Source organism: Suricata suricatta, chromosome 4 (assembly GCF_006229205.1).
Source record: "Suricata suricatta isolate VVHF042 chromosome 4, meerkat_22Aug2017_6uvM2_HiC, whole genome shotgun sequence".
Classification (NCBI taxonomy): domain Eukaryota; kingdom Metazoa; phylum Chordata; class Mammalia; order Carnivora; family Herpestidae; genus Suricata; species Suricata suricatta.
The window spans coordinates 136,920,132-136,934,644 of record NC_043703.1 but is presented as its reverse complement, the minus strand read 5'-3'; the positions used below and the strand labels follow the sequence as shown (position 1 = coordinate 136,934,644).

Sequence of the window (14,513 nt, the reverse complement as noted above, 5' to 3'; positions counted from 1 at the left end):
GAGAGAGGGAGACAGTGCAAGAGCAAGTGGGGCAGGGGCAGAGAGAGGAGACAGAGGATCCAAAGCAGGCTCTGTAGTGACAGCAGCAAGCTCAGTGAATGGCTTGAACTCACGAACCACTTACAAACTGCTCATGAGCCCCAATATTATGGGCTGAGCTGAAGTTCAACACTTAACTGACTGAGCCACCCAGGCGCCCCTTGCATGTGTATTTTTTATAGGAGCTTTAGAGTCACTTCAATTAGTCCCCATGCCTTAAGAAAAATCCTAATGATATTTTTATTAGGATTACATTAAACTCATGGAGTAATATAAGAAGACAACTCTATGATGTTGAGTTCCCAGTCCTGGAATATGGTAAAGGCTTTCCAACGGTCCATCTTTTTCATATCTCCATGTAGCATTTAATTTTTTTCACATTCTTAACTTTATTTCTATATAGTTTATATTTATTGTAGTTTTGCTTTTTTGTCATTTGGAAATATTAAAGCTATTGCTTTTGATTCTTGGAAAAAAAAAAAAGAATTAGAAGCAGGCTCCAGGCTCTGAGCTAGCTGTCAGCACAGAGCCCGATGCGGGGCTCGAACCCACAAACTGTGAGATCATGACCTGAGTCAAAGTTGGATGCTCAACCGACTGAGCCACCCAGGCGCCCCAAGAAGGTGGTTTTCAAGGGACAGAATTGGTTTGAAGTCCTGGCTCTGTCATTACCAGCCATGTGACCCTGAACAATTTACCTAATCTCCGTACATCTGAGTATCCCCTTTTACAAATGGTTAAACATGATCCCACTGGTTGAAAGTATTTCTATGTGCTGCAGGAATCCCAGTTCAGGTGTTTGCTTCAAACACTGCCTTGATTTATAGTTATTCATGTTAGTTATCTTAGGACACGTGCTCACTTCAGCGGCACATAAACTAAAAAAGTTATCTTAGGACTCATCATACTAACTATCTTACTAGTTTTTCATTATATATTATAAATACGCAATTATATAGTCATACAATAAATGAGGGCAGGGACTGGGCAGGGACTTTGTCTTACCTGTACTTCCATTTCTCACTGTAGTTAATAAGAGCTTGTAATTACTGAGTTAATAAATAGTATAAGTTTTCTGAGATGTTCCTAAAAAAAAAAAGACACAGCTCAATGGATTTTAACTCACCCTATTTCAGCATGACTGTATCCTAATTGAACTAATTGCATCTGCAAAGACTTTATTTCCAAAAAGGTTACATACTGAAGTTCCAGGTAGACCTTTTTTTGAAGGGGAAGGAGGGGAACACTATTCACCCCAGTACATGTTCAAAAACTATCATGAATTCTGAAACACCATATGCTGGATAAGTTTGTGGTATACTTGAAGCCCAAGCTTATGCCCATAATCCTGAAAGTAAGCAGAAGAACCATACAGATCAGAAATGGAAGGACCCTACGTGGGCAACGCAGAAGAGCTTGAGGTCTGGAGCAAGACTAAGGGACAAAGGAGTTCAGATTTTTCTGAAGCAAAGTACAAGACAAGGGATGTTCTATAAAATTGGCACGATTTTTTTATATTTGGAAATTTTCTATTTTATGTTCTTAGATGCCTTGGTACCATAGATGTGTGTGTATGATCTACCTCTGAAAATATATATATTACTATTAGTTCACTTTCCTTGGTATCAAAGATAATGTTACCAAGAAAACAACCTATTTATGTTTATAGATATGGACTTTGGGCCACTTTCTTATGAACAGCCACTTCCTGGCATCCCACTGCAGATGATTATTGAAAGCTGGAATGATTCCCAGGAAAGTATATTGGAATTTACTTTATTTTCTCATTAAAGTCAGGCAATTGCAGTATATAGTATAAATTACACCTCCACTTAAATTACATGTTTTCCTTTAACCAAGGGAGAATTCTTTTCTATTGTAATCTTCACAAGTCTATCTATAAATCCAGAAATGAAAGGGAGAGTTTTAAAAAGAATTCCCAAATAAATATCAGCATGAGATTTTTCAATATGCTAGCATTACATTTAATCTTGCCTCATTGAGAAATGACTATTCCACATAAGTGATTTTTCTACTTAATTGTCAGCAACTCCTGATAAGTTCTTTTTCTCTGAAAATTTTAACCATTTTGATGAGACTAACCCCTTAAATGTATTACACTTGCCTGCATTGCTGAATAGAGCATACTAGATTATATTTAACTTTTTTTCTCATTTCAATTGAAAGTTACACATGTTTAGTGGGCTTAATGGTGGCCCCCCAAAAAAGATAGGCTCATGTCTGGTATGGACTGAATTGTGTCCTCCGCAAAATTCATGACTTAAAGCCCTTACCCCATTACATTAGAAGGTAACTATATGTGGAGATAAGGTCTTTAAGGAGGAAATTCTGTTAAAATGAGTCCTGTACAGTGAACCAATCTGACTAGCATCCTTTTAAGAAGAGGAAATTTGAACACACAAAGAGACACTACAGACAGGCATACATAGAAGAAAGAACTTATAAAGACGTAAGGAGAAGGCAGGTGTCTATGAGCCTAAGGGCAGTGGCCTTAAGAGAAACCACACCTGTCAATACCTTGATCTTAAGCTTCTATCCTCCAGGCAATAAATTTCTGTTTTTTAAGCCCCCTAGTTTGTGGTGTTTTGTTTTTAGCAGCCCTAGCCAATGTGTATGATGTCGTAACCGCTGGAACCTGTGAATAGTACCTTAAATGGCAAAAGAATGAACATTACTTTATATGGCAAGAGATGTAATTAAGGATCCTGGGGAAAAAAGAGCTTATCCTAGATTATTGGGTAGGATCTAAATAACATCACAAGTCTTCTTATGAGAGGGGCCACTGGAGTTTAGAGACAGACACGGAGCAGAACACGATGCAGCCACAAGCCAAGGGACATGGACAACCACTAGAAGCTGACAGAGGTGAGGAACAGGCTCTTGCCAACTTCTGGCCTTCAGAACTGAGAGAAACTTTTTTTAAGTCCCTGAGATTATACTAATTTGTTATAGGAGTCAAAAGAAACTGATACAAAAGTATACTTGGTTTTGATACTCTGATACCCTCCTGACTTGTAGCACAAGGCATTTGTATTTGACTCCAGGCTACTCTGTGTCTGCAACTGGACTGGGAGTAGAACTGACCCTTGAACATGGTTTGGATTGCACGGGTCCACTTATATGTAGATGCTTCTTACAGTACAGGACTGTAAATGTATTTTCTCTTCCGTGTGGTTTTCTTCATAACACTTTCTTTTCTCTAGCTTACTTTCACATAAGAATGGAGTATGTAATACATATAGCATACAAAATATGCATTAATCCACTGTTTATGTTATCAGTAAGGTTTCTGGTCAACAGAAGGCTATTTGTAGTTAACTTTTGGGGGCAGTCAAAAGTTATGCACAGATTTTCAACTATGCAGGGGGTGGGAGCCCCTAATCCCCATGTTTTTGGAGGATCAACTGTACTTGTTCTTTTTCTGATAATATCACTAACAAATATGTTGTTTTCACTGATTCATCCATTCAATATAAACTCCTGCACCACACATGATTTTTGAGAGTCAAGCATATTATGAGCTTCCCTACTACCCCCACCATCTTCCCTTCCTCAGTTTTTCTTATCTATTCCTTTCTAATATTTATTAAATAAAGGTCCATCTGCTTTAAAATTAAGTTTGTTTGAAATTAATATTAGACATTAAAGACAACTCTATCTGCGCAAAGTTCACAAGCATTATTTCCCTGTCCTGACATAATCTATAACATTCAGTTGGCTTCCATATTGCTTACCGCATTTTTTTAAAGTTTATTTATTTATTTTAAGAGAGACAGAGACAGTGAAAGTGGGGATGGAGCAGAGAAGGAGGGAGAAACAGAGAATCCCAAGCAGGCTGCACAATGTCAGTACAGAGCCCAATGTGGGGCTCAAACTCATGAACCATGAGATCATGACCTGAGCCGAAACCAAGAGTTGGTCTTTTAACTGACTAAAGCACCCAGGGACCCTTAGATTCTTTACCACATTTTGAGGATTCCAGAAGTTTTCTGGAAGTCTAATCACCAGCTATGGAGACATTAATGTAAATTTCTGAAAGTAACTTCCTAAAAAACTTATTTTACTTTTCTACAAAAGAAAATTCTATACTATAAGTATGATATTTAGTCTCTTTGTTGATTTTTCCCCTGTTTAAAATCTGTGCAATCTAACATAATCATTTTAATTCATTTGAAGCCAAAAGAAAGAGTCTGGCTTACCAACATAAAAGTAAATTTATTTCCAAAAATTAAATTTGCTTCTGTATAATTTTAGCTAAACACAAAATTACAGTGCTTAACAAAGAAAAAACTCATTTGGAAAAATATTATAATGCTTTAGAAATGTTGCTATGTTAAAGTAGCAACCAAGGTCATAACATAATCAACCAGCCTCAATCTCATAAATATTTAATATGTAGTTACTTGATGTCATGTACTCTGCTAAGAGCTAACTGCTAGGAATTCATATATACTATGAACATATATAGGAGTATAAGATTATTTCATATACTATATAATATTTATGTATATCATATGCATATTAATATATAATATATGAAAGAATCTCCGGATCTACAGAGTTTTGGGAGAAGTTAGTGGAAGTAGCCAGTTGCCTTAGACTCTAAATAAAAGGAATAAAAGGACAGGAAGTGCCTTATGAGTAGTAGCCTCTGATCACCTGGGAAGGGCGGCTGGAAAAACCTGGGGAAGAAAACTGCCTGGGTCTTGGGAGCAAAGAGAAGGCAATAACTAGATAGGAAGGAATGAGAAGAGGGAGACAAAGCAAAGAAATCCACAATCAAGTTGAATCTACAGTTTAAAATCACACATGAGAAACACTGAGGCTAAGAAGTAGACAACAAGGGTCGCCTGGGTGTCTCAGTCAGGTAAGCATCCAACTTTGGCTCAAGTCATGATTTTGCGGTTTATGAGTTCGAGCCTCACATCTGTCAGTGCAGAGCTTGCTTCAGATCCTCTCTCTTTCTGCCCTTCCCCAGCTCATGCTTCCTTTATCTCAAAAATAAACATTAAATATAAATACATAAAACTTTAAAAAGAAAAGAAAAGTAGACAACAAACTCAACAACTGGGAGAATTCATTCTATATCAGATAAAAATAAGAATGCCATCTAAAAATCACTTTAAAATAAGTATGCTTTAGGGTCCTCAAGAACTGAAGCACTTATTTTAAAAAATAAGAAATTACAAAGTAAAAAGTGTTGAAACAAAGCAAGATTGAGGTGAAAAAAATACTCAGGAGAAAAGAGAAATGAAAAATATAGTCACTGAACTATTTTTAAAAATTCACTACTTGGCATAAAATCTAGGCTAGATAAGAGAATTGGTGAGTTACCAGAGCACACTGACCAGGTCAAAAAGCATGCAACACAGAGAAATGATGGAATAAAAATATTACAGACAAATACCCCCCCCAAAAAAAACAGTAAAATAAAGAAATGTGTGTGGAGAGGGAGTATTTGAAGAGAATGGTTGAGAATTTTTCTAAACTGCAGGTTTCAAATTCACTAACTGCCTAGCCAGAATAATACAAATGAATGAAACATCTTTGAGAAGCAGTGTATCAGGAGAAAACATCTTAACTACAACCGGACTTAAAAGTGGGTACCAGGGTGGCTCAGTTGGTTAAGCACCTGACTCTTGATTTGGCTCAAGACCTCATGGTCAGGCCCCTGGATTTGAGCCCAGAGAGAGGCTCTGTGCTGACAGCAAGGAGCCTGATTGGGATTCCCTCTCTCCTTCTCTCTCTGCCCCTCACTTCCCCACCTTCAAAATTAATAAATAAACTTAAAAAATTCAACTTAAATTAAAAAAATAGTTAAGAGATGTTCCTACAGATGAGCCAGAAGGAACTGATAGAATTCCCAGCAACAAGAGACCACAGAGAGTCTCCAAAGTGCTAAACAAAAATTGCTGAATCAAAAATTCTGTATAGAGCAAGCCTATCAATTGAGAGTGAGGGCAAAGCAGGTGTATTTTTAGCTCAAGAATTTTTAAAGAAAGAAAAAGAAGGAAAGCCCTTCTTCTTCCTCCCATTCTCTGCTCCCTTTCAGCGATCCCAGCTGGAGTTGAGCCTCTGCCACCCCAGGTCATCAAAAAGGCATAACACACTATGCAAACTGGTGCCAGTCAATCCTCCACTACCTTTTACCTGGGAGCAGTGAGGATGGTAAGGTGCTGACCTTATGCTCTGTTCAACAGCAGCACCCAGATGGTGCAAAGCAGTGGACAGCTTTCACAGGAAAGTGTGGGTGGGGCTGAGAGGGAGTTGACTTGTATCCAGCCAGCCATCTCAATGAGGCAATGTGAGTCAACCTCCCACTTTGCCACGGAGTATGGGCAAGGCTCAAGGACTGTGAGATAACTAAAAAGGTATTAATATGCACACGATGGGAATACCAGAAGGAGAAGAAAGATTTTCAACGTTGTTAGCCATTAGGGAAATGCAAATTAAAATCACAATGGTAGCTGCACCTACCAGCATGGCCAAAATAAAAAATAGTGATAACACCAAATGATGGTATAGATACAGAGAAACTGGGTCACTTGGACCAGTATATCATCTTCTGTATATATCTTCTGGAATACATTGTAGTATCTATGATATAGCTTAAGTAAACAATTCAAAAATGCTTTTCTTGATTTTTAAAATTTCATTCCTCAACATTATCTATTTGCTGATTTTTCATTAGTTAAAATAAAACCTGGCTCTTTTAAAGCTTGCTGCCAAGTCTAATGTTAATTCTATTTGACCAATTAGTTTCTAATCTCTTGAAATCTTTTCCAAAGTTATGTCTTAAAAGGAGGTCATTATCCAGATTCTGGATAGTACCTGGAGACAAAAGCATTCATTGGCCAAAAGGAAATGAACCCATGACAAAAAAAAATTTTTTTTGCTGCCTATGAACATTTTGAGTTATATGAAACACTATTCGAAAAGCATAAATCAAATGGTAAAATTAGATCAAGAGGCAACAGTATAGAACTTTTAATGCCATACTTAGTTCTAGTATTTTTACTTCTACCCTCTCATTAGTAGGCTTCATGACTTAAAAGTTCATCATAAAAGATTTTTCAATCCCAATTTTCCTGACTTTAACACAGCCCAGAGGCTTGAAGTTCTTTCTTTTTTATTCCTACTGGAGAAGTATAACAGTTATATTATTCCTGGTGAGTTTTCCCAATATTAGTATTCAATCTGAGTCAATTCAGATAACAAATCTTTGTGCTACATCTGCACTCAAACTAGACACTTAATTTTCAAGATACCATATTTTAATCAGTCATCAGGGACTCTTATCTGTCTCCAGTCTGGCTGTTTCAGAGGTACTTGGCATTAACAGAGCACTGAGGTGATTCCCACTCTAATCTCAATGTGAGTGAATTAGTGTATCTGAAATTGCAAATATAAAATGACCCTGAGTGTCTAACCTAAGAGGTGGTAGGGCCAGGACCCAGTCTGCATACACTTAAAAAGGGAATTTTTTATAGGTATAGAAACAAAATGCTTCCACTTTTCATAAGAAAAAATAACAAGAGAACCATCCATATCCCCTAGATAATCATTGATTCCAAATTTCCACTTTGAATCATTGTCATAATAGCCAATCAAAGATCAGCTTTTTAAAGGTAAGTATGTACCTATTGGGAGCTGAATTTCTAGTGGGAAGAAGAAGGGTCTTCCCTTGCACATCCATGGGACATACTGCCAGTACTCCAAATCCAAGGAGAAAATTCACAGCATGAACTTTGCATTCCCATTTCACAGGAAAGTTGAGGCAAAGCTCACTCTAAAATATGATACTGGATAAATAAGGGAAACTTCAAACCACCTAAGTAATCAAGTTATTGGTAAATGGAAAAGATCTTTTGGAAGGAGGATGACAAGTATCCAGCACAGAGATCTACTTTTATGAAGTACTCAATTAATATTTGCTAAATTAAACTGATGATGTTGATCCAGGACCAGTGTGTCCATCAACGTTCAATGCCTGGGTTGCAGAGAGGGGGAAAAGAAGGAGCCCTGATTTGTAGTGTTTACCAATTCTTATTGATGGAAATACTTCTACTGTGGCCCAATCAAGCTTTCAACATGATGCCACTGAACACAGAGTTGGGAGGAGATGCTAACAAACAGCTCATATGAGCTGCATCTGTCACTCCACTGGGACCAAAACAAAAAGGAAGACAATCAAAAAGTACTTCCTGAGTATCAGTTAGATGCCAGGTTATACCTTGACTGTACTAAGCAATTTGGGGGCAAGAAATGTTTTTCATTTACTTCTGTATTCCTCCAGAATATTAATTACAGTGTGAGTTACATAGTAGATGCTCAAAACAGATCTGGGGACAAACTAGTAATTCACTCTTCACTCACAGTGTTCATGCTTAAAGTCTATTCTGTACTATTCCTTCAAGATTCACCCCAGAGTTCGCCCAAACCTCAGCCTACATTTTTCAACCCTTTTAACAACTAGCAGTGAATCCAACCAATGCTTCCTTCTTTTCCTGGTCCTGCCAGCTTATTATTTAATCCAATTCCTCTCCTGGCTACATCGTCTCCTGGCTTCCTATCTAGATTCCTCTCCTGGCTACATTTTTTCCTCCCTATTTCCTGGCCTCTGTGGCTTCCAGGTCCTTCTCTCCCATATGCCATCCTAAGTAGCTCCCACTGGGTCATCAACGCAAACAGAACCCAGATCCTTAGCACACTGTAATGCATCTTTTATGATTCTTTTTGATTTTTGACTCTGTCTTCTTTGAGCATTTCCTTTGGGGACTACTGAAATTCATCCAACTTTTCTTGATTCTAGTCCCTGACCTTGAGTCTCATTCCCCAAGGCTCTTACTGGTGCTAACCACAGACTCTTCCTGAGAAATCTCCCAGCTTCCCTTATTGCTTCCAGCTCTCCGGGTACATTTGCTCTTTAATTTGGCATTATGCTGAGTTACTCTTGGAAATTCCTTTTAATTAGTCATATTTGAATCTTATTTTATGTGAATATTCCCTGAGGTGTAATACTGATTGACTCTTTTATATGAGCCAAATTAATAAAATGCCCACTCAACTGATTTTCCTGTAGTACTTAGTCATCCTCTTTCAAACCAGGCTCCAATCAAAGCCACATAAGTTCAGGTCGCTGGGTTGCCTCACAATGATTCTTATTCTTTTTCTTAATTCAACCATGTTCTTCCATTCTTTCCCTAAAATGTAAAGAGCAAGAATGTCATTCCATTCTGCAAATTAAAGCCAGAAAGAAAATTGGGAAAGAAGTTGCAAATCACTTTAGGTAAACCCAGTAGGAAACATTTAAACTAAAGACTAAGAAAAGGTGTAGGTGTCATAGACTCTACTAAAACTTTCACTCTAGGATTCCTTTGGAATCTCCTTCTTCTGCCTTCCATAGCTCTGTTGTGGAAGTGCCAGATGGGTGCGGTAAAGGAGTCTAGCCCTACTCTCATAGAGCTTAGCAAAATTAGGACAGAGCCAAACTCCAAGCTTAGTCAAGTCAGGCAATGGCAAAACAGAATTGAGGTCCAGTCACCTGCTTGACTTAGGAAATCTGGCCTTTGGGATCTAAAGGAGTAGCAGACACAGCAGCTTGTAGACCAGTATAGGAACCTTTGAAGTCTGAGTTAGGTCACCAAGCCTGTCAAAAGTTGAAGAGTAAAGTCAAGGAGTGAAGGGAAAAACCTACGTATAGTCTTAGAAAGTAGAAGATACAGTTGGAGAATCAAACCAACCAAAATGAGGGGTGCCTGAGGGTCGCAAAGACCTACCGAACCCATGTCTGGTGGGCTTTTCCAATTCTTTTGATTGGGTTAACCCTTATTACCCAAAAGTCCTTGCACAAACATGACATTCCTGAGGCCAAATGTATTATTAATATTTATGAGTCAGTTAATCATTTCTGTGTGAGGGAGACTCACATGAAATGGTGAAGATCTTTTGGAATCTGGCACTCAAAATAAATCTCAACAAGAATTAGTAGAAAGTAATCTCAGTAAAATAAATAGTATGATAAGAGATCTGGAATCTTCTAAACAGGATTTTTAGGTTGGTTTTTAATTTTTAGAAAAATCCATAAAATGTATGGAAAACATTTTAAATTGAATCATTTTAAAAGCATTATTATTTTTTCAGTGAATGCTATTTTATAGTCAAATCTGGAATTTACAGTCAGTTCCAAAGTCAGGAGTACACAATTTTTTAAAATATATGTTCAAATAATATTTAAGCTAAAGAGCCCAATTTTTCCAAATGCCTAAAATGTACAAAAGACATACCAGTAAACTAAAGGGCTCCAACAAAAGAGCCTGATTTTATAGGGTTCCTAAATTGTCATTTATATTCCTCTTTCATGAAGTCACAAAGTTCTTGGTTACCTCAATACATTGTTCCTTCATAAGGTTGCTATAAATGTAGGGTTTTTAAGACTTTAGTTCAAAAATTATGAAGTCTGGGTTTTAGGTGTCTGTAGGCATCAAAGTACACTTCCCATAGGGTCAGCATTTTAGAAGCAGGTGTAGAACATCAATAAATTAAAACTTAAAGTAAAAACCACCAAGTTCTTTGAGTTATGGAAATTACAAAATAAAACTTTCCCATTCTGGAGATGATGTTGCCAGCATGTACTTTTAGTCATAAACATGTCACATTTCAACATTTCACACAAATCTCCATAACCACCCTCTTTTTTCATAGAAGGGTAGAATTTCTATGACTAGCCTTTCATGGGAATATCACTTAGAGGTCTACTGCAATGAGGTGGTGGTAAACGGTGTCAGGAAGACAAGTACCTCAAGGTCCAGTCATAAAAAAAGCATCAGGAGAGGTGAAACCAAGGATCATATGTCAATGAAGAGGCAACAAATCAGCATGGCCCTCATTCACTTAATGTTGTCACATTAAGACAACAAATGATTCAAGAAAATTCTACTGGGTGACCAGGCTTATGTCAGACCACCCCAGAAAAACTGAAGAAACACACAATGAATAAATCACCTAGACAAAAGCAATTACAATTCCCATGATCATCCCTGGCTCAACAAGGATAATTTGATCCAGTAAGTGGGGACCCAATATATTTAGTAATGTAATTTTGTGTTCATTTTTACATTACTTGGACTACCTCTTTTCCCACAGTCCATTCATTATCAGCACGCTTTAGCCATAAGTGATTAACACTAATATAACAATGGTAGAGTACAACCAATATTCTCAAACTTCGGCATCATAGTGTGTTTCTCTGAGCGTACATGGTTAACTCCCAGTTCTATTTATCTCCAGCCCTACCTCCAGTTAGGAAAGTCTTCTTGAAACAGCTCCCAAGTGGTCCCATGCTACCACGCAACAGACATCAGCTCTGTTTCAGGAATTTTTCTTGTATTCAGTTTAACATCTAGAAGACCTTATTTTTAAATATTTTTAAATACTTCTCATATTTTGGAGCAGATTTCACATTACCACTTTGTGAGAAAGTCAGTAGGCATCTGTCAATCACAATAAGTAATTCAGAGTTATTAGGTATCAAAAAAGGGCATAAGCCATTTATCACAACCTGAATTTGTTTGTATCTCATTGATCCTCCTTCCAGTACGCATTTGCCTTACTGTCTATGGAGCAGATATAATGAACAGGTTCCCATGAGCCAATTTTACACAACCTGATGTTAGGTAGGCAGTAAAAAGCAAAAGTGTCTCTCAATTTCACTTAGCAAGAACCCACTGAGTGCTTAAAATTTCCCTACACTGTGCTAAGCATATTGAGGCAAATAAATTTCTAAAAAAGATTCTTTGACTTCAAGTTACTCATAATCTTGTTTCAGTAGCTCATACTTCAATCAGCAAACAGAGGAGGTTTATGATTGATATAAGCAAGAACTCCTCCTAAACACACACACACACACACACACACACACACACACACACAGGCTCCAGCCTCTGAAATGTGAAGGAATGCCAAAACCATGAATTCCATCTTCTCTCTTTTCTTCCAAAAATGGCCCTATGCCTTCACAGCACAGTGGACCTTCAAATTCTCAAGGAAAAATGCTTCACATTCCAAGGAATTATTCTCACTTTTCCCTCACATCATTGGGTAGTTGTCATTTTTCTTCATATATGGAGGCAAGGAGGTGGAAACTGGAAATTGGGTCAGTATTATGGAGTTCAAGTGAAAGGACTTTGAAGAGTACATGTTGCTACAAGTATAAGAAACTGTTAGATAACTAGCTAACAGCAGGACCCTGAGGACATCAGAAGACTCATTTTCCTCCTCAGGAAAAGAAAATCATAGGAGCACATATCTGAGACTCTAATGGAAAGCTGGCCTATGGAGTTATGAGATTAATGAAATATTGATATAAAAAGAATTCACCTTACCTATCATTCTACTTCAGCTGTGTCCAGTATAAGCATAGCCAATACTAACTAATTAAGCAAAAGGCTCAAACGTAATTATCATTTAACCTGTGATAGTGTTCGTCAATTTCATTATAATGGATGATCCTAGTATACATGAACAAATTACCAACTTAAATTATTACCCACATAAATGCACCAAAGAATATGATATTTTTTATGTTTTTATTTATTATTGAGACTGAGAGAAACAAAGCATGAGTGGGGGAGGGTCAGAGAGAGAGGGAGACAGAGAATCTGAAGCAGGCTTCAGGCTCTGAGCTAGCTGTCAGCACAGAGCCCGACACAGGGCTCAAACCCACAAACCATGAGATCATGACCTGAGCTGAAGTCAGAAGCTTAACCGACTGAGCCACCCAGGTGTCCAAGAACATGATATTTAAAGGCACAATATTTGCTCATAGAAAAAGATACCCATATGGAACCCTCTCCATTAGCTACATCAGTGCAATAAGCATAAGCATTACTCACCCTAGTTGAAGGTAATCAATCAAAACACCAATATCTTATGAATCTCCCAGAAGCAGAAATTTATAAATTGAAATATTCAAGCTAACCTATCCAGCTAATGTATGTGAAGAATATATATGTGTGTGTGCGTGTGTGTGTGTGTGTGTGTGTGTGTGTGTATCCAGGTAACTTCATATCTGTGCAGGAAAGATAATAAGCATTCCATGCTAGCTCCATAACTTAATTCAATGGCAGAAGAAATGGAGATGATGCCGTGGAAGAAAGGACTATTAATAGAAAGTCATAGGTTTTCATAGCTTAAGTCTTTGTATTCACCCAGGACCCATCCATCCACATAACAAGAAATGTGATCTGCACACACATAAGATACATTTGATACAAAAGGCCACAACCACTAAAGGCATCAAACACTCAGTTGTAGGCCAGCTTAGTATATAAACACCAAGTTTGATTTTGCAACAACCCTAAAACAGATGCTTCATGGTTGTATCCACTTTACAGATGAGGAAATGGAGACTCGGGAGTTAAATGTATTGCCCAAGGTCACACATCAGGTAAGTGACCAAGACACAACTATGATGTAGGTCCGAATATAAAGTCTGTGTGCCCCCATGCACTATACCAAACTATGTGCTCGGTAACAGAGAAAGGGATGCAGAAATAACATTTGTCCCTATCTGGGTACATCTTGGATTGCCCTGCAGGGCCGGGCAGCATCTGTTCCTTCTTTGCACAGCACTGAGCTGGGTGAGCAAATGCTATGGCCTGTCATTTTGGTAAGAACAATGAAAAAGCAAGAATGCAAAAGATAGTAGAAGACTAACTCCCTGTTTTGCCCCTGAATTTATAAAAGGTCTGACAAATATTATGCAGGAAACAAATATATAGTCCTTGCAGCTTGGTGTTAGTACACAACTTCCGATGCATACTGTCAAGCCCACTATCTTAACGGACAAACGTCCAAACAAAGGAGGCCTTACATCATTGGTGGAGACCACACAGCCCGAATGTCATGTTATTGTAGGAGACAGGGCAGATTTCTGAGACTGCCACCTTCCTCAAACCCAGGGCATGCTTCTCCGTGTCTCCCCCGCATCTCAGACCTCATCAGCGTTGGAATTTTCTGTGCAGCAAAAACCAAAGGTAAAATAAATGCCGACAGCTTTCGCTGTCATTGCCTTCCTTGCAGTCATTTCGCTATTAGCTGTTGGCGGAAGAGACCGTGTAGGTTGACGAGATCTGAGGAAGGATGAGAGATGAGATGTCAAGTCAGGGAGCGCGGCTGCCTATGCCAGGCGGCTTTGACACGCGCTGCAGACAGCCCTGATCAACTCGGTGGGTCGGAGGAGACAGCGAGCAAACCCAGCCCAGCCACAGAGCTGGAGCGAGAGAGGAGCCCTTGAAAAGATCAGCATATGCAGCCTGCCAATTATGTCCCTCCCTCTCCACCCCCAGCCCCAAACACGAGTTCCTTAGTATTAACACTGCTGGAAACGGCTGCAGTGAGCAGGCTGTCAGGTGGAACACCACTTTCTGAATGTGAGTCTGGGTGTGAAAGAG

The 14,513-nt window shown here is 38.4% G+C and overlaps 1 long non-coding RNA gene across 1 annotated transcript in view; it reads right to left on the bottom strand.

Annotated features, from left to right (window-relative positions):
• Positions 1-11,481, bottom strand: part of LOC115289121 — a 17,222-nt gene extending 5,741 nt beyond the window's left edge. Inside the window, exons 1-3 of the long non-coding RNA XR_003907392.1 lie at positions 11,356-11,481; positions 9,129-9,263; positions 1,045-1,125 (exon numbers count right to left, since the gene is read on the bottom strand). This is a non-coding gene — a long non-coding RNA (uncharacterized LOC115289121). The remainder of the gene's footprint in view (positions 1-1,044; positions 1,126-9,128; positions 9,264-11,355) is intronic.
• Between the last annotated feature and the right edge of the window lie 3,032 nt (positions 11,482-14,513).